Source organism: Schistocerca serialis, chromosome 8, assembly GCF_023864345.2.
Source record: "Schistocerca serialis cubense isolate TAMUIC-IGC-003099 chromosome 8, iqSchSeri2.2, whole genome shotgun sequence".
NCBI lineage: Eukaryota > Metazoa > Arthropoda > Insecta > Orthoptera > Acrididae > Schistocerca > Schistocerca serialis.
This window is the reverse complement of record NC_064645.1, coordinates 372,354,212-372,379,356: the sequence shown is the minus strand read 5'-3', so window position 1 is coordinate 372,379,356 and position 25,145 is coordinate 372,354,212. Positions and strand designations below refer to the sequence as shown.

Below are 25,145 nucleotides of genomic sequence, written 5' to 3'. Positions count from 1 at the left end.
AGGATGACACGGCGGTCGGACGGTGCCGTTGGCCCTTCATGGCCATTTTTGGTAGCGGTTAAGCTTACTTTCACTGTTCAGTTTCCCGAACCGATTGGGATCATAAGATGTGGGATGGCAGGTAAAAATTATTGTGGTTTGCTATTTAATTTTTGGACATACTACTTGTTTGTTAGTTTTTCATTCCACATCCTTTTACAAAGGCCAAAATTCTATTTGTGTCAACCGTCAGAAAGGAATGCAAGATCTGCTGTTCACAGTCTTCTGTTGACACGTTTACTTTCCAGCTCTCAGAAACGAAAATCAGTGTTCAAACTCTGTAATAATTATGCAAAGGAGTCAAGAGTGACGACGGTAAATGAAAGTATACTGCCCGTTAACTGATTAGCATATTCTGTCTAAATTTCACATGCACAAGTGTCAGTATTGAAAATCATTAATGCTAGCCTTACTGTACACACCACTCGATACAGTTGAAAGACGATTTCTACCCTTCGTTCAAGGTTATGACAAATTTACTGCTCTCATTAAAGGTTGAGGACAATCTCGAACGCTTTTCACAAGATTTGCCGTAATGTAACGGGCGGCACACAAAGCAGAACCCCAAGAACGAAACACGGGATTTCCAGACAAATTCTTAATCTAAGTAAGTTCACTTTTAGACAGTTTCACGGGGTATACGCGATGTGTCATTCGATCAACACACAACAATGTCAGTCCTCTTCAAAGCCATCCGAGGCATAAGCAGCCACTGTCGCGGACAAAATCACAATACATTCTGTAGCGGTGCGTGGCACCTTTCTGTATCACTGACCACGATCGAATAATTTCCAGGTACTCATATTTCGTTCGTTCTTATTCAGGGTGAACGTTAATAAAACAGACTAATTACATGGACGGATTTCTGACTGGACATTGTACGAAAAGGTCCTATCAACGTGTTTACTGAAACGCGTCTTTACTACTGTGGTGTTGACTAATGACAGTTCTTCTAAGCATGTGCTGCATGTTTCTTGTATGTTGCAGGTGATAGCGGCAGCAGCTGTTGTAATGCAAGATACACGTAATCGTACTTTGGCTTACACCATGTTGGCGGTCCACTTGCATGGAGCTTGTGCTACACCTCGTCTCAGTATCCTTTAGAAACTAGAAACGGGTCATCAACATCTGCTGTACGCTCAGTCTGCAGCCTTCCTGTACGTCCCCCTCCCCCCCCCCCCCCCTTCTCAGTCCGAAAGGACCCATGATCGCACTAACTCCCAAAAATGGCTAGAAATATTGTGTGACGTGGTTAGTGTCAGGTGAAGGCACTTGGTTTGGTATAGCCATGCTGTTTGACCGCTTCCATCTGCTTGGCCGTACATGGACACCATCTCGGCTTCTTTCAGACATGAATACCGGACCATTCGACTGCCGTTAACAATACGCTGCGTCAGTCACACAGCTTGCAACACAAGAAACACACGGCGCGTGGTTCAGATGAACTGTTATTCGTTAGCGCCGTATACCATGGCAACAATCCATTTCCAGAGGCATTTTCACCGGACCTTTTTTCTTCAATTCCAGGCAGGAATCCGTCCCTGAACTTTGTCAGTTTTATTAATGTTCACTTTGTTCATGCTCGGTACGTACGGCGAAGGAAGTAGTCGCTCGAAAATCGTTTCCTGTGTCGACAGCAGTGGCCGGCCGGAGTGGCCGTGCGGTTCTAGGCCCTACAGTCTGGAACCGAGCGTCCGCTACGGTCGCAGTTTCGAATCCTGCCTCGGGCATGGATGTGTGTGATGTCCTTAGGTTAGTTAGGTTTAATTAGTTCTAAGTTCTAGGTGACTGATGACCTGAGAAGTTAAGTCGCATAGTGCTCAGAGCCATTTGAACCATTTCGAGAGCAGTGCCCCGTTGTCACTGTCTCTAACTAGAAAAAGTGAACTGATGGTAGATTGAGGCCTCTGAACTATATCTTTGCGTATTTCTCTTTCTTTGCGGGATTACAACATCAGAGTAAAAGTTAGTACATTTACATAATTACTTTTATCAAATATAGTGCTTTCATTTTAGCTTCAAAAGTTATATTTAAATCAAATTAGTTTTCCTAAATTTTAAGAACAGAAATTGGTTTTTACTTAATATTTCAGAAAGTAGGTGAGGTATATTCATTGAAATATCTACCATATGTCTTATGATACACTAAACATGAATCTAGATGTAGATGTTTCTAACTTCTCTCATCCCGAAAATGGCATCACTTTCGTTTTATCGACCGATAATGTCAGATTGTGATCTGAGGATCTCTGATGCAACTTATTGACCCCCTTATGTACATTGAGAGGTGTCACACTACTCTCTCACTTTAAAAACATTGTCAGTCAGATTAAGGTTCATACTTTAGGTACTGATCTCAGTGTTCCCCAGTACTACATTTGCTATATGTGGTTAATGACTTTTTACATGAGGAAATTATGGACAGAATGTTCTTCTAACTGCCTGTGTACACTGTAGAGAACGGGGACCCGAGGGGCTGTAGTGGAGGTTATGGAGAATAGAGAGAGAGAGAGAGAGAGAGAGAGAGGGAGATGGATTGCGGGCCATAAATGCTGAGTGAAGTGATCAGGCTATGTGAGTGATTACGGGGAGCAGCGCTCAGTGGATTGTATTTGCAGAGTGACTTCTGGACGAAGCCCTAATCTCCTTCCACTGAGGGTTGGAGAGAAGGGCGCCAGTTCGGAAAGTATTTTACCTGGGCCAGGTGGCAATTCATCATGAAGGTAGTCAGCTTGTGGAAAGTGGGTGGAGGAAACCGTATAAGAGAGATGGTCTTAAACTGAGCTTTCGTGCGAACGGTGAGAAGGTCATAAAACTCTGTGCATTTCTCTATTAGAAGCTGTGACAATATGGACAGACCAGATGATGCACATGTTCCTTGCAGGCAAGACTGTAGCCCCCACCCCTGACACCAGGAAGTCACCATGTTCTGTTTGCGAGCAGCAAAAGCATATCTTTAATGGGCACATCTGTCTGGTAAGGTTAATGACCTCAAGTAACATTAGATCTCTCTGCAAATGAGGGACTGTGGTTCCGTCTAGGTAGAGGTTTTTTGCCAAAATATGGTCATGCTTACCATGAGAACGATGCCTCCATAGAGTAAAATCTTCTGACTTGAGAGATTAGGAGTCGCTGATTGGCTCCTCTCAGGATGTGCAAAGTGGAGGCTTACTGCCCCCAAGCGTGGGAACCTGTTGCCGTGCCTGGTTTAGCTACCAGGTCAACAGAACAATAAAAAGGGGAGATTCAATGAGTATAGGATAGTTCTACTGGTATGTGCAACGTGGGGGCGGCTTCGTTTTCCCTAATTCTGCTCCCCTGCCGAGGCCGTGTGGAATGCGGTTATGATTCTTTGTTTTCTTCATCTTCTGGTCCTGCCCTGGTGAAGAACTTCAGATGTTTCCCGAGTGGGTGAGACTTGTAGTGTTTATCTTTTAGTGGACTGGGAGCCAGTGGCACTTTTCTACAGTACCGACAGTGAAGCAGCACATCATATCATGTTTCACGAGGGTAAACGTATTCGACCTGAGTCGGCTTCCGCGGGCATGGATGTGTATGATGTCCATAGGTTAGTTAGGTTTAAGTAGTTCGAAGTCTAGGTGGTTGATGACCTCAGATGTTAAGTCCCATAGTGCTCAGAGCCATTTGATCCATCTGAATCGGCTGTCTGACGTTTGACAATTCCAGCGACCACCGTCATGCTTGTGAGTGAAATTGACCTGGCCAACCAGGAATGGGTACACCTCAAACTGAAATCTGTCGAGATTTCAGGGCTCTGATAAAATCTCCCGCGTTAAGATAATCAGAACGCCAGACCGTATAGTTCACAAATTTTCATGGATGTGTCAGAACATTACGGGTGCTGCAGTACGCCATTCCTCACCCACAGAGCAATGGTTGCTGCTGCCGCCTGAATCAAAGTGAAAGGGCAAAATATGGCTAAACCGCTGTAGGTCGGTTCCTTGTTTTCAGGTAAACCATAGGTTGTGGTATACTTGGGCATAGATGCTTCCATTAGAAGAGAGTTGTGCCTCACAGTGGATTCATGTAAAGAAAGTTAGATTGCGATGAAAAGTGGATTAACTTAGAGGACAGTCTGTATAGGTTTCAGCCCAATGAATGCTTTTCCTATCAAACACCATTCCTTTTCTGATTTGTATTTATCATTTGGTAACATTTATAAGCTGGTTGTAGCTACGAAAGGATTAATAAAAGCCGGCCGCGGTGGTCTAGTGGTTCTAGGCGCGCAGTCCGGAACCGCCGGGCTGCTACGGTCGCAGGTTCGAATCCTGCCTCGGGCATGGATGTGTGTGATGTCCTTAGGTTAGTTAGGTTTAATTAGTTCTAAGTTCTAGGGGGCTTATGACCACAGCAGTTGAGTCCCATAGTGCTCAGAGCCATTTGAACCATTTTGATTAATAAATGTTGTTATTATTTTGTAAACTTACATACTCCACTGTTCTCATTCATACTCCTTCAACTATTCAATTTTTTATTATTTAATGTAGTGGAACACCTGTAATTTAAGGGAGAGAGAGAGGGGGGGGGATAGAGAGAGGGTCTTGGAGAAATACAGCATCCTTGTGGTACATCATCTTTGTGTTCATTGGATTTGTTATATTTCCCGTATCTATAACAATTACGGTGAATTTGTATGGACTCTTAAAAGCATTTATGAGGAGAATAGTTAACCGCTTTCAGCCATGATATTTCACAGCATGTCTCTTTTCACATTATCGAATGCTTTTCTGTAACTTGCTGCAGTGTAAAAACATGGTCAACAGTTGATCATACTTCTCAAAAATCTGATTATTCATCAGGCATTAGCTTTTCCATGACATGTTTAGATCCTGCGTTCAGGATTTTGGCACATAACTTAAAGGATGAATCCAGAAGGCTTTCCTTCTTATTTATACAACATTGATTAAATATGCGAAGGTGTCTTCGGTGCTGGAATGAATCTTCATTTTTCCACAGATCTATATTAATGCGATCTAAACTTCCACCTGTTGTCTCACATCAGTATCGTCCACGCTCTTTGTGACATGCAGTTCAGGTAACGCCTGAACTAAAGGATCATTATGCCACCATTTTTTATAATTACTTTTCCATTCGTTCTCTCCTACATTATTAACCGTGCGTGATCATTTTCTTATCTGTTGAAGGATTTCAGTTTATAAGCGATACTTTGCTATGTAACTCATCGTCTGTATTGTTAATAAAGTGTTCCTAAGATTCTGCGTGCTTTTTCGGAGTTATTTATTTCGCATTATTTTTCTTCTGTTTGAATTATTTATAATTCTCAGCAGAGGAATCTCTTCATATAGTCCTTGCAACCTTCTTGTTCTTCTTTAATTGCTGTTTCAGTCCTCTATCACCTAAATCCTTAGTCCTCCACTTTTCTTGTACTCCCTTCCTCAATACCTCCTTTGCTATGTTCGATACGGTTGCCTTTAAGTTTTTCCCTTCTTCTTAAAAGTCACTTGCGCACAGGTAGAATCTGGTTTCATAGCTGAGGACTACGAACCACCATTCCATCTTACAAGCAGCAGTCGAGTAGTACACGTCAAGGCTGTGGTGTGAGCGGATGTCGGGCTAGAGGTGCGCTTGCCCGTAATCCCATAGCTAACAACCAGTTCGCAAACAGTTCGTGTTGACGTGTCTGGGCTCTCAACACATTTTGTCTGTTCTGCGATAGCTGCACAATCTGCCGCTGTTGCCCTTACAGAACCTCGTCTGTAGATATGAGTAGGTTACGTTGTACATCTGACGCATCTCGTCGAACTTGTGTGGCGATACTACGAAAGGACCCCGGAAGTCCATAGTTTGACCCTTTTCACACACGATCACTTTGATGTAGGAAGCACAAGTGCTCCATTGTGGCATGGTTTCGTGCTTGTTTGACACGTTTGCACCACAGTGAGTCTTCTGGCTGTAAGCATTCCATATTAAGGGGTAGACACAGATGGCGATTTGGTAGCTATGCCACTATGCTATCTACAGACGGACAATGTATAATCCATTATCAGTATATCTACTATTCCCCAGGCGGCACATTCCTTCATCGCATCAAAATCGACGCCAACTGCCTAGGTGTATAAAATATTTTTCCGGCAGTGTAGTATCAAATACTTTCATCCGGGTCAGTTTTCGCTATTAATTATGACTGTTAAAATCTGTTATGTGCGGAAATTAACTACTTTTCTATACTTGTATTTGCAGGACTGATTACGGCAGCTCCCCCTCCCCCCACTCATGACGACCAGAGAAACATTCTCCAGGGTACTCGCGTGTGTAGGCGTCAGACACAGCACTAGAGGGAACCGCCTGTGAGGGTGTGGAGCAGACACCACAGGCGTCGTCAGTATTCCGAGCCACGCGCCCAGGTGTTTGTCCACATAGCACGGCGGGGGCGAGTCGGAAACGGGACGGCTGCCGGCAGCCGTGTTGACCGAGGGGTGTGTCCGCCACCTCAGTCTCGGTGGAGCGCGCGAATCGCACACAGAGGACAGGTGGACAGAGGGAGGAAGAGGACTGTGCATTTTCGGTACCAAAGTGAGGACCGAGGAGGCGAACGGCCTACAGATGTAGGCCGCGGATGCACAGTAGAGGCGAGGCCGATCCGTCAATACAGCCTGCAGCGCGGCGACGCGTCCGTCACGGCGCCGCGTTAGTCATTTGTGCGCGTTAAATATGACAGCTGCCTAATGAGCTGGCGGTCGCGTAACTGGCGACAAGCTATTACTGCCGGGAAATTGATTTGGGCCTAGAGCGCGGCGCCGCCGCGCTCTGCTCACGTGAAGTCTCCTCGCTGGGTCCTGAATTATGGCCATAATTAGCGGACGTAACAGGTCCCTCTCTGGCTGCGCCCTCCCTCGTCTGTTATACGCGCTCCCTCTCCCTCCCTCTCTCTCTCTCACACGTATAACGTCGGCGCCGCCAATGGCGCAATTAGCCACTCTGCCTGCGTTCCTCACTTACGAAGCCATACATCATCGGTATCCAGTGGTAACAACAACACGTAAGCTTTCCGCTTTTATACTTCCTACCAGTGTCCAGTGCTCCATTACTTTTTATGAGATCGTACTGTTTCTGCCAACGGTTTAACATTTGGAATAGTATAGTTCTGTGGCTCCCAATCTGGAGGCACTTACCCACTGAAAAGCAACAAGAAATTGTTTGAGAGGTAGGAAGCAAAATCGTTCCATCGTATCTCAGTTACGAAATCATTTATATTATAAGATCATTTATGTTACAAGTAATAATGTAGGACCCTGTTGATGAGTAAATGCGTTTACAGCTATTACAACAAATGGCCGGCCGGAGTGGCCTGAGGTTCTAGGTGCTACAGTCTGGAACCGAGCGACCGCTACAGTCGCAGGTTCGAATCCTGCCTCGGGCATACATGTGTGCGATGTCCTTAGGTTAGTTAGGTTTAATTAGTTCTAAGTTCTAGGCGACTGATGACCTCAGAAGTTAAGTCGCATAGTCCTCAGAGCCATTTGAACCATTGAAACAAATGTTTGAAGAATACTTTTTCACCTGTTTCCTGAGTCATCACTCTACTGAATACTTTGGTGCATAGTGCCGCGAATTCCTCTCTCAAAGTACCACTTGCAGCCTACGTCCTCAATCATTTGGTGTATCTACTCCTACATCTGTCTTCCTCTTCCGCTTCTACCATCTAAAATTCACTCTGCGGCCAAGGAAATTATTTCCACTTCTCTTAGGAGATTTTCTGCCATCCCATCCCTTCTTATCGTCAATGTTTTCCATGCATTACTATCCTCGCAGATTCTGCGCAGAACCTCCTCAGTCCTTACCTCATCAGTCCACAGAATTTTCAACATTCTTCACTAGTGCCATACGTCAAATGCCTCAGTTCCCTTTTGTTACAGTTTTCCCAGTGCCCATGTTCTACTTTAGGCAAAGGCCTGGCCGCAGTGCGTACACCGGTTCCCGTGAGATCACCGAAGTTAAGCGCTGTGGGGCGGGGTCGGCACTTGGATGGGTGACCATCCAGGCCCCCATGTGCTGTTGGCATTTTTCGGGGTGCACTCAGCCTCGTTATGCCATTTAAGGAGCTACTCGACCGAACAGTAGCGGCTTCGGTCAAGAATACCATCATAACGGCTGGGAGAGCGGTGTGCTGACCCCACGCCCCTCCTATCTGCATCCTCCACTGAGGATGACACGGCGGTCGGATGTTCCCGGTAGGCCACTCGTGGCCTGAAGACAGAGTGCATGTTCTACTTTTATGCAATACCGTGCTCCGAACTTACATTCTCAGAAATTAATTCCTCAAATTGAAGCCTATGTTTGATACCTATAGTAAAACTAAACTTATGGTCCCCGAACAAATTGCGAATCTTGTTTCCCATTCTTCTATACATTACTCTTGTCAGCAACTTGGATGCATGAGCTGTTAAGCTGATTGTGCGGTAACTCTCTTACTTGTTGGCTCTTGAAATCTTGGGTATTGTATGGATGGTGGGTTTCCGCAATCCGAAAGTACATCGTCAATCTCACATATTCTTCACACCAACCTTAACAGTCGTTTTGTGGCCCCTTCCCCCAGTGGCTTTAGATATTCTGATGGGATGTTATATATCCCTTCCTTCTTATTTGTTCTGACGTCTTCCAAAGCTCTTTTAAATTCTCATTCTAGTACTGGACTCCCTGCCTCTTGTTATCAACAGCTGTTTCTTCATCTATGACGTCATCAGATAACTCTACCCACTCTCCAAGAGGCCATCAATGTATCCTTTCAACCTATCTGCTCTCTCCTTTGAATTTAACAGTGGAATACCTAATGCAATCTTAATGTTTCCTCCATTGCTTTTAATTTCACCGAAGACTGTTTTGACTTTTCCATACGATGAGTCATTTCTTCCGACGATCATTCCTTTTTCGATTTCTTCAAATTTTCAATGCAGCCATTTCGCCTTAACTTCGCTGCAATTCCTATTTACTTCATTCCTAAGTGACGGGTATCTCTGTATTCCTGAGTTTCGCTTAACATTTCAGTGCTTCCTTCTTTCATCGCTCACATGAAGTACTTATTCTGTATCCATGGGTTCTTTGCTGTTGTCTCCTTTGTACCTATGTTTTTCTTTTCAGCTTTTGTGATTATCCTTTTTCGAGATGTCCATTCCTCTTCAGCTGAACTGCACACTGAACTGTTATTATCGCAGTATCGATGGCCTCAGAGAACTTCAAGCGTATTACTTCATTCCTCAGTACTTCCATTCCCCATTCTTTTAGGCATTGTTTCTTCATGACTAATCTCTTAAACTTCAGTCTACTCTTCATTGTGATCTGAGTCTGTACCAGCTCCTGGATAGGTTCTACCTGACCATGATGTAAGCAAACTGAAATCTTACCGCGTCTCCCGTCCTTTTCCTCCTACTCTTGTGATTCTTGAACAAAGTATTTGCTATTACCAACTGAAATATATTATGGAACTCAGTCATTCTCCTCTCTCACTGGTAGTACAAACCACCTATTCTGTTGTAACCCTTTCTAGTACTCATTGTCTACGACTGCAATCCGATCCCCCTTGACTATTACACCTTCATCTCCCTTTACGCACTGAATCACCCGTTCAGTATCCTCATATACTCTCTTTGCCTCTTCATATTCTGCTTGCGACGTCGGCATGTATACCTGAACTATCGGTGCAGGCATTGGTTTGCTGACGATCCTGATGAGAACAACCCAATCTCTGGAACATTCATAGAAACTTACTGTGAGCCTACATTCCGATTCATAACGAATCCTACTCCCATTATTCAATTTGCGGCTGCTGTTGATATTACTCCATTCACTTGACCAGAAATACTTGTATTCTTTCCATTCAACGTTTTTACACTTGCTGTATGTAGATTGAGCTTTAATAGCTCCATATTCAGATTTTATACCTTTATTAACGCGTTCAAACGTCTGACATTCCACCTCCCGACTCGTAAAACGTTATGCTTTCGTTGGTTATTCAGACTTTGCAGTCCTCTTTCGGTGATCCAGATGAGGAGCTGTTCCGGCAACTTTTACCAATGGAGAGATCATCTTACCATTTTTCAATTACAGGCCACAAGTCCTATGGATGCACATTATGTAGCTTTAATCCAATGGTTCCTTTGCCATATGCATCCTCAGGCCTTGCTCATTCATCCGCCTGTTATAGACACCAATGGCAGGAGTGTACCCTGGACTACTCTCCGCTCCTCCGGGCTCTTTGACAAGGCTGTTGACGGAATGAGGATGACTTCTTACGCCGGAAGTCTTCGGCCGCTATCGATAACGCTTTTTCACAATTTAGGCAGTGGCGGTTTTCTAACCCGGAACCGAGGACGTTTTGACTTCCTATCAAAGACGTTTCCCTCCCTCCTTTTTTTCGTCTTCGGTCTCGTCATTTGGTATAGACGGACGTCACAGGACACCCCTTGAAGCTGACCGTTGCATACTATACTGAGTTTTGTATTACAGAGATTAGCCACACCATTGACGGAACACGCTGAGCTACGGTTCCGGCTCCCCTAGAGCACGGGTTTTGTTGTTCACATATCTATCCGGTAAACAGTTACTCAGTGCCTTGTATAGCGCATATATGAGAGTAAGAATGAGACACGTAGTAAATGTTAGATGCCTCATGAAAATTTCCTTTCCAAGCTTTTGGTAGAACTGAAGTGGACGAGAAATTGCTGTGTTACTTATTGCGATACAGGCAAACGAAATGATCGACAGGGTAACGAAACAGAAAGTACAAAATGCTGCCGTAATGTGGTAAACAGTTTTACTACTATAATAATTATTATTATTGGCTGGATCTGAGCACTATGGGACTTAACTTCTGAGGTCATCAGTCCCCTAGAACTTAGAACTACTTAAACCTAACTAACCTAAGGACATCACACACATCCATGCACGAGGCAGGATTCGAACCTGCGACCGTAGCGGTCGCGCGGTTCCAGACTGTAGCGCCTAGAACCGCTCGGCCACTTCGGCCGGCTAATTATTATTATTATATTTATTATTATTGTTATTATATACTATTATTAGTGGACAGTATTCAGGTACAAAACAAACCAGTAGCAGCCTGAAGTCTTTCTATTTCTGACAATTCAGAGGTAAGGAGTCGAGCAGTCAAACAATATACAAACAATAAATTATTTATAGTTTTAGCTTGTTGATTTTAAATGAGGTGCAGAGAGTGGTTGAGGCAGCTGTTGCAAGGTAAAGGAGCAGTAAAGAGGCAGCACAATTTGTACAGAGTGGTACCGTATGTTCCTCTTCTGAAAAGGATTTGCCGGCAGTGCTTACAATGGAAGGACAGTTCTAAAACACACACACACATCACACACACACACACACACACACACACACACACACACACACACACACTCACACGCACACACATACACAAAGGCGCCCGCGCGCGCTCCAAGTAACACCAAATGTAGAAGCGGTTGTAAAAATAAGAAGTAACTAATTGTCTAATTGAATCAATATTTCCTGGTTTAATAATACACCGGCAAAAAATAAACATTATATGGGGTTCGTAGCCTCAATAATAAAAACATTGGAAGAAAATTTGTTTCCATTTTAAAGTTTACTTAGGCGTTATTGCTAGTGATAGAAGTGTGTACACGGCAGGCAGTGGTAACAGCTAATATCTGATCGCACTCGTGCATAATGGTCTCAAAAAGTTAGGATACCAGTGGTACAGCTGAACCACACAGCAAAATTCTGAGATGAAAAAACAGAAGACAACAGTGTAGATGTACGAGGCCTATTCGGATAATAAGGTCCGATCCGTTGCTAAATGGAAGCCACTGTAAAAATCAAAAATGTTTGGAACAGTTAGTTACACCTTCCCGCTGCGTCTCTACATAGTCGCTGCTCCGATTTAGACGTTTGTCGTAGCGTTGTACCAACTTTCCAGCACCCTCGTCATAGAAGACAGCCGCCTGTCGTTCCTGCCAGTTCTCTATACTGGTCTGCAGTTCGTTGTTTGTGCCAGAACATTATGTTCATAGCCACCGATTCATGCGAGCAGAGATGAAACTCAGGGAAAGTCAATTACGGATGCTGTTGTGGCTGATCAGTCAAAACTCCCATCGAAAACGATTCAGGAGCATCTTCATTGCCCCTGCTGAGTGTGGCCGAGATATGTCATGCAGAAGTAAACGCATTAAAGGTATGTTGTGTGGGCTGCATGGCATCAGGTGAAATATCGCCTACTTGGCGAGAGAAACTATTGTTTTAAGCATCTTTACCTGGTCACCGTGTTCTGTTCTCAGAACTGAAAGGAGCGACGTGACGCGATCGAAGGGTGTACTAGAGGCGGTGCCCAACGCATCTGTGCAAAGCTTCATCGGATTTTCACTGAGGTTTTCATTTCGTATCCCATCGGACCACACTTTCCGAATAGTTCTCGCACTAATAGCGCGTGATAAGTATGATTATCCTATGAAGGATTACTTTTGTCATGAAGAAGATCATCTTTTCTTATGTTACAAAGTCTTTGTATCAAACAAGTAGGGACAGTAGACCACTCACGGGGAACTAATTTTGTGACAGGCAAACCTGCTGACTCTTCCGTACAACGCTAGGCGTCCGTTGATATTTTCTGGCTTTGCAATGACGAGATTTCACTGAACTAGGAGAGTCTGCTAATCAGGTGTGCAGCATGATACGTACACCAGTAAACTGATAGTGTTTACGGAAAGAAAACTTTATAATGACTGCCTCTAACCGGAGAAAGAAATCTTAGAAGTACAAGAGAAATTTTCATTTTTGAGGGACTACAAACTCTGATTCTCAACAGATGACTGGATTATAGGCAATGCACAGGGGATACACAAACCGCAGAGTGCTTCCTCTCATGGTATAATCAATACAACATCACACATAGTGTCGCCGCAAAGACTCAGTGAACAACTTGCCTCCGACAAAAGTGGTTCCCCATGACATGATCTTCCACCTCTAAGCATTTGATGTCAAGATTTGTAACTGTGCAGTCCGACTAATGTACTTTGTAGACTGACTGTCAGACACAGGTTTTTGCTTCTTTTTATACAACTTGTATAAATAATACATTGTGTTCCGTTTCCTGTGATAAAGTCAGACAAATGTCCTGTTTAAATCATTCTGTGGCGTAATTGTATCTCCCCAAATTGGATTGGCCTGGAACCATTAATTAAAGGAAAGAATACTTCAGAAAGCTACTGTGAATAAGCGGGCTATCTGTTCTGGCAGTGATGTACAAGCTTCTATCTAAAGCTCCCTTAAACTTAGTTGAACAGTAAACAGGTCATTTGATTGGTGAATATCAAGCAGGCTTTAAGAAGGGCAGATCGTGTGCTGAGCAGGTTTGTCGTTTCAAGGCAACATTAAGGATACGTCAAAGTAGCAGTACACACGTCACCTTCGTGTATTTCAAGAAGGAGTTTTACCCCGCAGACAGACAAACCGTATTGGACGCTTTAGAGGAGCTCGCGGTAGTCTGGAAGACTAGAAAACTAATAAACCAGATCCTCCCACACACAGCATCTCAGGCGACGTCTCCTGGTGAAATTTATGACGTTTATGAGGAGTTCGATGAGGAAATGGCCTCTTCCCGCTTCTTATTAACGTTGAGTTAAACTGTCACCAGAGAATAGGGGAAAGAGGCGGAGGGTATGAACATGGGGCCCTCGGGACAGAGAATCAAAGTGAAGTGCCTAGCCTTTGCTGGATATCTAGGTGTCTTCACTAAGACTATGGAAGAAATCACGTTCGAGAAGCACTATCAAAGAAAGACCTTCAAATACAAGTATCTTATGAAAAGATTCAAGTGATGGAAAATTTACATACATATACCAGAAGATCCACACTGCAAACGACCCAGAGGATTGTTTCACACGCATCTTCTTTTAAATATCTCGTAGGGATCATAGTACTGACTGGACAAGGCAGAGAAGCCAGTTACGAAAGAGTCACCAAACTCCATAACGCTTTCAGAATAACGTGGAATCACTACAATAAAAGATAGATATCCAGTAGTGTGAAACCTCGGCATTACCAAACAATTATCATGCCTTAGGAACTACATCCCTAAGAGTCTATTCAGAGATGCATGGAAACCGAAAGGTAGAGGTAAAAATTCTAAGAACAACTTGTTGTCCCACTAATATTAGTGTCATATGAATAGCATTAGAGAACACAATGTCTGTGGAATCACAACTGCAAATCACACGTTCGAACATAAAGCGAAAAGTACCAGTGAAAACAGTTGTCAGAGAACGCCAGAAGCAACACAGCGAATTCATTAAGACGTTTTGAGAAGAGAAGAAACTGTCAGACCCAGCTAAAAAAATTCAAACTTGCTTTTTAACTAGGGATTACGAAGAAAGAAGAAGTACAGGAAGAAGAAGACGACGAAGATAAGAATAGCGGTTACCATTATTTGCAATTACGAGGTGCGTTCAGTAAATGACTCAACACTTTTGCCTTTCTGTATACAGTTTTGTTTCATTCATGACTGCAGTGCACCATACTATTCCCCACTCTTTGGTCTTCAAAACTCTGTTTCTCAACATTATCTCCGCTCATTGCTATGGCCTTACGCCACCTTAATGTGAGGGCCTGTACGCCTGGATGGTATCACATCAATAACCTCCCCATAATCTACGTAATGATTCCCGTGGGGTGAATCGTCCATTAAGCCAGACACGTGGATGTCGGATGGTGCGAGATCCAGGCTGATGGGTGGTTGGGAACGACAGTACAATGAAGTTTTGTCCGGTGCGCAAACTTGTGTGAAGCCTTGCATTGACATGGAAAAGGCGGAATCCGTTTGAATTTCTGCGGCGACGAAAACGCTAAAATCGTTTCTTCAATTTCCTGACGGTAGCACAATACACTTCACAGTTGATGGTTGTACCAGGAGGGAGGACATCAAACAGAATAACCCCTTTGGAGTTCCAGAAGACTGTCATCATGGCTTTACGAAATGAGGGTGTGGCATTGAACCTTTTCTGCCGTTTTGTTTCTGGATCGAAGCGATGAACCCATGTTTCAGAGCTCTTGACGATGTCCGCCAAAAAGCTGTCACGAGCAGCCTCGTAACGTGCAACCAATTCCACACAGATGTTCCTCCGTTGCCGTTTATGGCGAGAAACCCAGCCGGCATTTACCTTTGAGTTCCGCAGCTGGTGAACGACTGTGTCAGCAGTACCAACAGAAACGCCCAGTTGAGCAACAAGGTGTTTGATTGCGATTCGTACATCACCTCGAATAAGAGTGTCCACTCCTTCCAACACTGCAAGAGTCACAGCTGTGTACGGCAGGCCGGCAAGCGGGAAATGCGACAGGTTCGCACGACTTTGCGGCGATGATGATGGACGCCTCGCCCAACGATTCTCAGTGCTTTTGTTCACTACCACGTCTCCGTAGTCATTCTGCAAGCGCCCATGAATATCTGCGATGCCCTGGTTTTCCACCAGAAGGAATGACAGCTGTCTGTTTGGAACGCACCTCCGCTGCTGTCAGCATTTTGAATGCAGCGTTTAGCGCCTCCACCTACCAGAACTTCATGAAACTACAGAGGCTGAAACGGGAATATTCCACTATGTCGTTTAAAAAATTCCGCTCTTTTCAACCGAAATTGGCGGAGAAAAGGAACGTATTGCACTACATATTGAACGCCTCTCGTCCGTTTCTTTATAGTTTTAACAAATTTTTTTAGCCTAACGGACTCAGACGTCTTGAGTGAAGTACAACGAAACAAAAGTAGCAAGTAATGAAGTCGGTGGAAGAAAGTGCTGACACAGGAGAACACAGTTTTAGGTTACATGTGTTAATGTTTCATTCAGTCTCTAAAACGTAAATAGCAATGAAGTTACATATAATTTTTTCTACGATATGTTAGACTATTCTTACAGCTAGATAATCTGCCATAGGTGTGAAAGAGTTTCTAACAAGTCGTGGAAAACTGTTTACTTTTAACATTGTTCCTACTACTGAGAGTAAGCAGTGCCTTCATCTAAAAGTACCTGGAAAAGTTTTGCCAGAAAATAGGTGATTTACGGATTTGCATCAGTAGCTAGAGCCCTGTCACAGTCTCTTGCTACTTTTCTTTTGTAACAGAAAATAGAATATTACAGAGTCAAAAATTCTCACATAAATAATCTACACTATAAAACGAAACGACGTGAGGTTATTTGTTACCTTATTTATTCACTTGAGAGCATTCAACATAGCAATGATTCACAGTAGGTATGCATAGTAGGTATGCAGGTATTTGTCTTAGGATGATAATTTTTGTGGTAAATTTTTTTGTCTAACTATAAGATGGTAGGAATTGCCTCCTTGTCACTTTTTTGCAATGCAGCATCTGAAAACTCTCCATTCACTTCATGTTTGACCTTCACTAACATTGCCACCTCCTTTCCACTCCTCTTTCGGTGAATCTAGGTTAATCCTTTTCTTATAGGCCAGCTAGGGACAACATGCCAATATTAATTCCTTTATCATTGTTTTCTTATCTTCTGATATTACATCATATATTCCCCATGGTTTCTCTTCCTATCTTATGGACATTTAATATCAGGTTTTTTCCCTCCTTTAACCTGAAATCCTTCCATATTCAATACTGTTTTCGCCAAACATTTTTCTGTCGGTTATTCCTTCTGGTTTTGTATCATTTTGTATCATTTTCTTCCATATCCTTTTTTTAGTTCATGGATACAACTAGTGGACTTTTTATCCCAAAATACTTGAAAATAGTTTTGGTTAAACTACTGCCGTTCATTAGTGTCCAAATAATACTAGTCTTATTTTTGTCTTTAATTCTGATACGTTTTCTACGTTTCGATTGATTTAATTACTACATAATTTCCAATCTTCCATAAATTTTCGTATGCCTAACATTTTCCTTTGTAGCATTCATAATCTGTGTAAATTATAGATTAATTTTGGTCATTCACTTTCATACTGAGATTCTGGCTTCACTACTGTACTGTAATGCCCTATGTTAGCAGTTTCAGACAGGCAAGGTTACTTGTAAAAGTCTCTGGTTATATCATATGCCCTTCCCATTTTATGCACCCTTCCCACTACAGGAGTTTCTTCCGAACTGTCTTCTTGGGTTAACACCTTAATACTTTTAATTTTTTAACATTTTCAATTAGGAAAATACCTATTTTCAGTAACTTCTGTGCATTTTTAATGCTTGTAAGAAAATTGTTTTCCTGTGCAGGCTGTTTCTTCTGAAAGGTCAATTTGTGTTGCAGCAGATATCACATTTTCAGAAAGTATAGCAAAGTTACTACATGTCCGCAAATGTGAAAATGACGTTACTGTTGAAATCTTGTTTTCATTCAGTTTTTCGTCACTAATTCTCACTATTTTTTTCTACAACGCAGTTAAACAGAACTGATGATAGGCCACCAACTTGCCGTACACCTGTGTTTCTTTCAAACGGCAGAGATAGTTGTCCCATAAATTTTATCTAAAAATTATTCCATTCCATCTTGGCGTGGTTGTACAGCAACCTTCTACTGCTACTACTTAAAAAACAGTCGCAGGTTGTTTGAAGAACGACGCGGTTCGCTCGGATAGTGAATCATCAGGTTATCTCTGGGGACGACGACATTACATCTGGCGTGTTCCTGTCCCGGGTTACTATAAAAGCAGAACAAGCTTCAAACACGTCAGATTAAAGTTACATAGAAAAACTTAATGTAACTAACTTAAAAAAATTAGAATTTTTCTGCCAAATAGCATCCATCAAAGAAGGTATGACACCGAACAAAACTTAGTAAAAGGTAACCCATACGAAAAAAATATTAAAAATTAATGAAATAAAGCACCTGAATCAGACATGAGCAGAGAACGAAGGAGAAACCGAAAAATGCTTATTACCTCATCGAGGCGACGGCAGCAGTAGTAGCGCAGAACAAGACATCGCGCGCAAACCGAAAACAAGGCGGTGCACTACAACGACCCCAGAGCGCGATCGGCTTTACCCGTAGCGCATTCATATGAATGATTGCAGCTCATGCAGATTATTAAGCTAATGGTAGCGCTAGGCACCCTCTGGCGTTGCTTTCGGGTGTCCATTCAATGTGACAACCGAGTAAAACTCAAATAATAATGAATAAATTAAGAAATTTTATTGTTACTGCCTGCAAATGTTCCACGAATTAGATTTATTAATTTAGATTTTAGACAATTTTTTTTTATCTATACCCTGTCTGCCAACGGAATCAAAGGCCTTTTCGAAACCAGGAACGTGACTACGTTATCTCATGAGTTCAGTATTCTGTGACACTAATGATCGTCTATGCATTGCATATGTCTTCGCTACTGATCTCCCTAGCCAAAAATCATTTTGATGTTTACCTCAGTGACAGTCCAGTGTAATTTTTAACCTGTCTGGCATATTTTATATGAGACTGATGGCAAAGTAATTCCTCTGTAGTTGTTAACGTTTTTTCTATTGCCATTATTATGTACTGGACGCATCAAGAATACATTCCACTCTCATGGGACTTTTTTGTGTTGTCCAGCTGTCCTCGGAGATTACTGTTAACTGGTTTTATATTTTTGGTAGATGCCATTTGGAAAGTACCGCTGTAATAGAGACGTCTCCACTAGTTTATTGTTTTCTAAGTTTCGAAATGCTCCTTCAGTTTTTTAAATAGTCGCAGTTATATCTTCTTCTTGGCTTTCACGAGTGTTCATTGTAGGTTTTTCTATTGTTACAAGGTAAAACAGAGTAGTAACTCTAACAACCTTAAAGATGTTTGCTGATACATCTTTCATTAAATGTATGTACTGCTAACATTGAAGTATTTCCAAGAAATTTAGCAGATGATTTGTCAACACCTTTCGACGTTTTATTGGTGGCAATACATCGCTAACCCACAATGGCCTTTGTTTCAGCACTGGATGAATATTCAGGATATGCATCACCGTTATCAAAGAAAGGATTACTTTTACCTTTAACAGCCTCGCTAAGGATCCATCTCCTTACTCGATTACAAGCTTTCTACCGCCATGGTGACACTATTGCATGGCACTGTGTTCTTTGAAAGGGAATAACACAAAAGGTAAGAGAAAACAATGTACAAGTATATAGCCGACAAATCCTTTCTAGGAGCGCAATGGAGCTACTTGTGTCAGCATGAACTACAGCTGAAACCACAACAGGTAGCATGATGACATTAATTCCCACTAAATTGAGGATTAGCACTTTCTTCCGCTAACCTCTTCAAATGTTAGCTTGATTGCAAATATTTAGTTCTGAATCACATAAGTAGCACTTCATACATACTGTCTATTACCGATGAATGTATGAATAAATTGGGGAATACGTACAATATGTGATCAAAACTATTCTGACAACCCCAAAAACATACGTTTCACATATTAGGTGCATTCTGCTGCCACGTACTTCCAGGTACTCCATATCAGCGACCATATTAGTCGTTAGACATCGTGAGAAAGCAGAATGGGGGCCTCCGCGGAACTCACGGACTTCGAACGTGAACAGGTGATTGTGTGTCACTTGTTTCATATGTCTCTACGCGAGATTTACACACTCATAACCATCCCTTGGTCCACTGTTTCCGATGTGATAGTGAAGTGGAAACGTGAAGGGACACGTGCAGCGTACAGGCCGACTCGTCTGTTGACTGACAGAGACCGCCGACAGTTGAAGACGGTCTCAATGTGTAATAGGCAGACATCTATACAGACCATTAAACAGGAATTCCAAAATGCAGCATCCACTGCAAGTACTATGACAGTTAGGCGGTAGGTGTGAAAACTTGGATTTAATGGTCGAGCGGCTGCTCATAAGCCACACGTCACGCCGGTAAATGCCAAACGACGCCTTGCTTGGTGTAAGGAGCGTAAACATTGGACGATTGAACAGTGGAAAAAAAATTGTGTAGAGTGACGAATCATGGTACACAATGTGGCTGTCCGATGGCAGTGTGTGGGTATGGCAAATGCCCGGTAAACATCATCTGCCAGTGTTTGTAGTGCCAACAGTAAAATTCGGAGGCGATGGTGTTATGGTGTGGTCGTGTTTCTCATGAAGGGAGCTTGCACACCTTACTGTTTCGCGAGGCATTATCGCAGCACAGTCTACTTTGTTAAGCACATTCTTGCTTCCCACTGTTGAAGAGCAGTTCGAGGATGGCGACTGGATCTTTCACACGATCGAGCACCTGTTCATAATACATTGCCTGTGGCGGAGTGGTTACACGAAAATGACATTCCTGTATTGGACTGGCCTACACGGAGTCCTGACCTGAATCTTACAGACCACCTTTGTGATGTTTTGGAGCGCCGACTTCGTGCCAGGCCTCACCGACCAACATCGATACCTCTCCTCAGTGCAGCAGTCCGTGGAGAATGGGCTGTCATTCCCCAAGAAACCATCCAGCACCTAACTGAATGTATGCTTGCGAGAGTGGAGGCTGTCTTCAAGGCTAATGGTGGGCCAATATCATACTGAATTCCAGCATTACCGATGGGGTGAGCCACGAACTTATAAGTCATTTTCAGACATGTGACCGGAGGATACTATTGATCACACAGTGTATTTTTATTACTAACTGTTTAAAACTGGTAAAACGAAGACAGTGCATGCTTTCGAAAATTCTTGACGCACACACACACACACACACACACACAAACACACACACACACACAAATCGTGCTATATCACATCAGGTTAGCTGTTTAACTCTAACTGTCAATTACATGTAAAATGCAAAGTTATTACGATGAAATAGATTTCATAAATTCACTGCCGCTACGTTAGTTGGCATAGTCAGAAAACGCAACACTTGTACGGGCAAATTTCACGTCATGACTTCCACGCTCTGCTGACGTAATCCCTTGCAATTTTTTGTGCGTGGTAGCGTGGGAAATTCAGTGTTTCGCCTCCTCTACCAACGAAACTCCCGAAATTACGAGCCTACATCAACAGTGCCTTTGAACAGACTGATGTGGTCGTGCTGTGCCGAACATGGGAAGAACTTGATTATCGATTAGATATCTGCAGAATGAGTATGGAGGCACGTACGGAGGACTTTTAATAAATAAAAGAACACTTTTCCAGCTTTTCTATGTGTTAGTGATGTCCTGCACCAACATGTGAAATAATATAGATACAGCGAATCTGTGAAATCGCTTCAATGATTTATAAAACCCTGTTTGTTCGGCAGGTAATGATAACTCACAATGCAAAGCTGTCGTCACGCAGGCATAAATGTCAGGTGTAACCATTTACTCATTTACTTTGTTATGTAGGACGTTTTCTTATTTTGCTACACTACTGCCCATTAAAATTGCTACACCACGAAGACTACGTGCTACAGACGTGAAATTAAGCCGACAGGTAGTACATGCTGTGATATGCAAATGATTAGCTTTTCAGAGCATTCACTCAAGGTTGGCGCCGGTGGCGACACCTACAGTGTGCTGATATGAGGAAAGTTTCCAACCGATTTCTCATACACAAACAGCAGTTGACCGGTGTTGCCTGGTGAAACGTTGGTGTGATGCCTCGTGTAAGGAGGAGAAATGCGTACCATGACGTTTCCGACTTTGATAAAGGTAGGATTGTAGCCTATCGCGATTGCAGTTTATCGCATCGACATTGCTGTTCGCGTTGGTCGAAATCCAATGACTGTTAGCAGAATATGGAATCGGTCGGTTCAGGAGGGTAATACGGAACGACTTGCTGGATCCCAACGGCCTAGTATCACTAGCAGTCGAAATGACAGGCATCTTATCCGCATGGCTGTAATGGATCGTGCAGCCACGTATCGATCCCTGAGTCAACATATGGTGACGTTTGCAAGACAACAACCATCTTACCAAACAGTTCGACGACGTTTGCAGCAGTATAGACAATCAGCTCGGACACAATGGCTGCTGTTACCCTTGACGCTGCATCACAGACAGGAGCGCCTGCCATGGTGTACTCAACGACGAACCTAGGTGCACGAATGGCAAAGTGTCATTTTTTCGGATGACTCCAGGTTCTGTTTACAGCATCATGATGGTCACATCCGTGTTTGGCGACATCGTGGTGAATGCACATTGGAAGCGTGTATTCGTCATCGCCATACTGGCGTATCACCCGGCGTGATGGTATGGGGTGCCATTGGTTACACGTCTCCGTCACCTCTTTTTATGCCTGCGGAACCCTACATTTCAGCAGGATAATGCACGACCGCATGTTGCAGGTCCTGTACGGGCCTTTCTGGATACAGAAAATGTTCGACTGCTGCCCTGACCAGCACATTCTCCACATCTCTCACCAATTGAAAACGTCTGGTCAATGGTGGCCGAGCAACTGGCTCGTCACAATACGCCAGTCACTACTCTTGATGAACTGTGGTATCGTGTTGAAGCTGCATGGGCAGCTGTACCTCTACACACCATCCAAGCTCTGTTTGAATCAATGCCCAGGCGTATCAAGGCCGTTATTACAGCCAGAGGTGGTTGTTCTGGGTACTGATTTCTCAGGATCTATGCACCCAAATTGCGTGGCAATGTAATCACATGTCAGTTCTAGTATGATATATTTGTCCAATGAATACCCTTTTATCATCTGCATTTCTCCTTGGTGTAGCAATTTTAATGGTCGGTAGTGTACATTTTGTTCTCAAATTCGCGTATTTGTTTTCGCAACTTCAGTAATTACTTGTGCTACACGCTAATGGGCCCGTTTTAAATTATTACTGGTTAACTTTACTGACACGCCCAAGAAACAGTCTCGTATTTCTTGGTCGTGCTTAGCTGATTTAACTTCGCTCAAACATGTACTGTCGACAGTTTCTTGAGTAATATATGAGGAGACCAAAAGCTGAATGTTGTCAGTTATGTTCTTGATAATTGAACGGCAAAAGTTAAGTTTCATAAAGTGCTGGAACGGCTGCTGTAAACTTCATAGGATACTTGAGTTCTATGGTAAACACAGATGGCCCACGAGTTTTCGTAGATGTAGCGTGACATTAGTTTTGTGCTCGCGATTAACGTGTTCCTTTGTTTGGCATAGCTGGTGCCTTTAGCGGATGCGTTACCAGTGTTATGCAGTATGCATAAAGACGTATGAAGGCTGCCGGCTGGGCGCCTCAGAGGCATCGCTTAAGGTAGCCTTCAATGCCGTCGTGGCCTGCGCCGCCGACCATCAAGGGCCGGCCCGGCGCAAACTTCCGATATTAGTTTCTGTTTACGATGGATATTAGGCGCAGCAAGTGCCTAGGCAAACTTGTGGGCCGGGGACCTTTATTGTGAATCGGTAGGCGGTGGCTGGTAATGGCGTCATGGGGACTGCGTGCATCGAAGGGTCGGAAAGAGGAGTGAGGGCTAAGGGTGGCGAGGGGGGGGGGGGGGTGGGAGGCAGCACCCTGACGTTTACATCTAAGAGAGGGAGAGAATGTGGAAATAAACTCCTCGGTACTCTTCGGTGTTGCTGCAAGTGGGAACATCATGAACCGCAGTGACTTCAGAGCAATTACTGTCTTTGAATAAAAGTGTGATTTCTCATCGCTTTATTCTTTCAGTCACCTCCTATACTATACTCCAGAAATTCTTTCTATGTATCGTCCAGTTTCATCCACCTATATTACTGGCAGTGACATAGCACGCGAAAGTTTCTTTAGTCTTTGCGTTTTCCTAAATAGTCTTATAAAAAATCAAATAACGTCGTTGGCTTTGGTGCTTATTTGAATAGTAAGTCCAGATGTTCCCATTAAAATTATAAAGTCTGAGTTGTGCTTCAAAGTGCATAAACGAGAGGATTTGAAATGGTATATTTTGTCAGCACATAACGTTTAAAGTCGAATGCGACGCTTGTACAATTAAGAAGAATCGAACTGGCCACTAGTAATGCTTCAGGCAGTAATATTCCTGTAACAACAGTCCCAGCCACTTAGTCATTAACGAAAATGAGGCCCACATTTTACTTTCACAAATTGAGAGACAATGGGAAACTTTTTGTTGAAAAATTGGTTACCAACTTGGGGCCTTGCTGTAAGTTCCAGTTCAAAGTCGTTACTGCAGAGTGAACTGCACAAGTAACAACTTTCAAAGAGTTATATGTTAAAAATTTACTGGTGTTAAGTGCGGGTGCTCAAAACATTACGACTATTATAACGCAACAAGAAGTCCGGATTGCATTTCAGACTCGGATCTGAAAAGTCTAGGTATCTGACGAAACAAGTAGAAGAGCATCTCCTTGTTTCTGGAAGACAAACACGCGGGTGACTTCAAAATGCAGAGAAAATGTTAACCCGTCCTTTTGCAAGAACACCTGAGAAGCAAATGGTTCAAATGGCTCCGAGCACTATGGGACTTAACTTCTGAGGTCATCAGTCCCCTAGAACTTAGAACTACTTAAATCTAACTAACCTAAGGACATCACACACATCCATGCCCGAGGCAGGATTCGAACCTGCGACCGTAGCGGTCGCGCGGTTCCACACTGTAGCGCCTAGAACCGTTCGGCCACCCTGGCTGGCACCTGAGGAGCATGACGCAATGGTAAGTGCCAGCTAATTCCCCAATTCTGTTAGTTCAATTTGCCACAATCATGTGCAAATGTGTTACTATGCGCCAGCCTACAGACAGGTTACATCCGTATAATTTGTGAAAGAGTTTGACAACATGTTTCTTAGTTTTAGGAGTGGAAGAGAGAACACGTCATATGTTTATTTATCATGTACTGTGGGACAAAGCGATTCAAAGATAGATAGTCATGGAACGCTTTAGCACATAGTTCATAAGTACATAGTTCGTTTACCACGTCTGGTTAGAAAATTTGCAAACAAGAGAATTAAACACCTAAAAACACAATAAAGATGTCAGTTAATATATGAATAAGTAACATATTACAGAGAATAATTCTGAATTGCTGATACAGAATAGGCCGACTGTGCCGTAAGGCGAAGTTTTCTCAGTTTAACAGTTCAAAAGCAGATTCCAACACAAAGTAGATAGAGAATACATAGTTCCTCGAGGATTCCATTTCTACTTAAATAATTAATTACATTTAATTTCAAGTTCCTGAATATAATTTTAGATTGGAAATACGAACA

At 43.1% G+C, this 25,145-nt stretch overlaps 1 protein-coding gene across 1 annotated transcript in view; it reads right to left on the bottom strand.

Moving 5' to 3' along the window:
• Positions 1 to 25,145, bottom strand: part of LOC126417022 (lachesin-like) — a 626,972-nt gene that overhangs the window by 23,361 nt on the left and 578,466 nt on the right. The window lies entirely within an intron of this gene.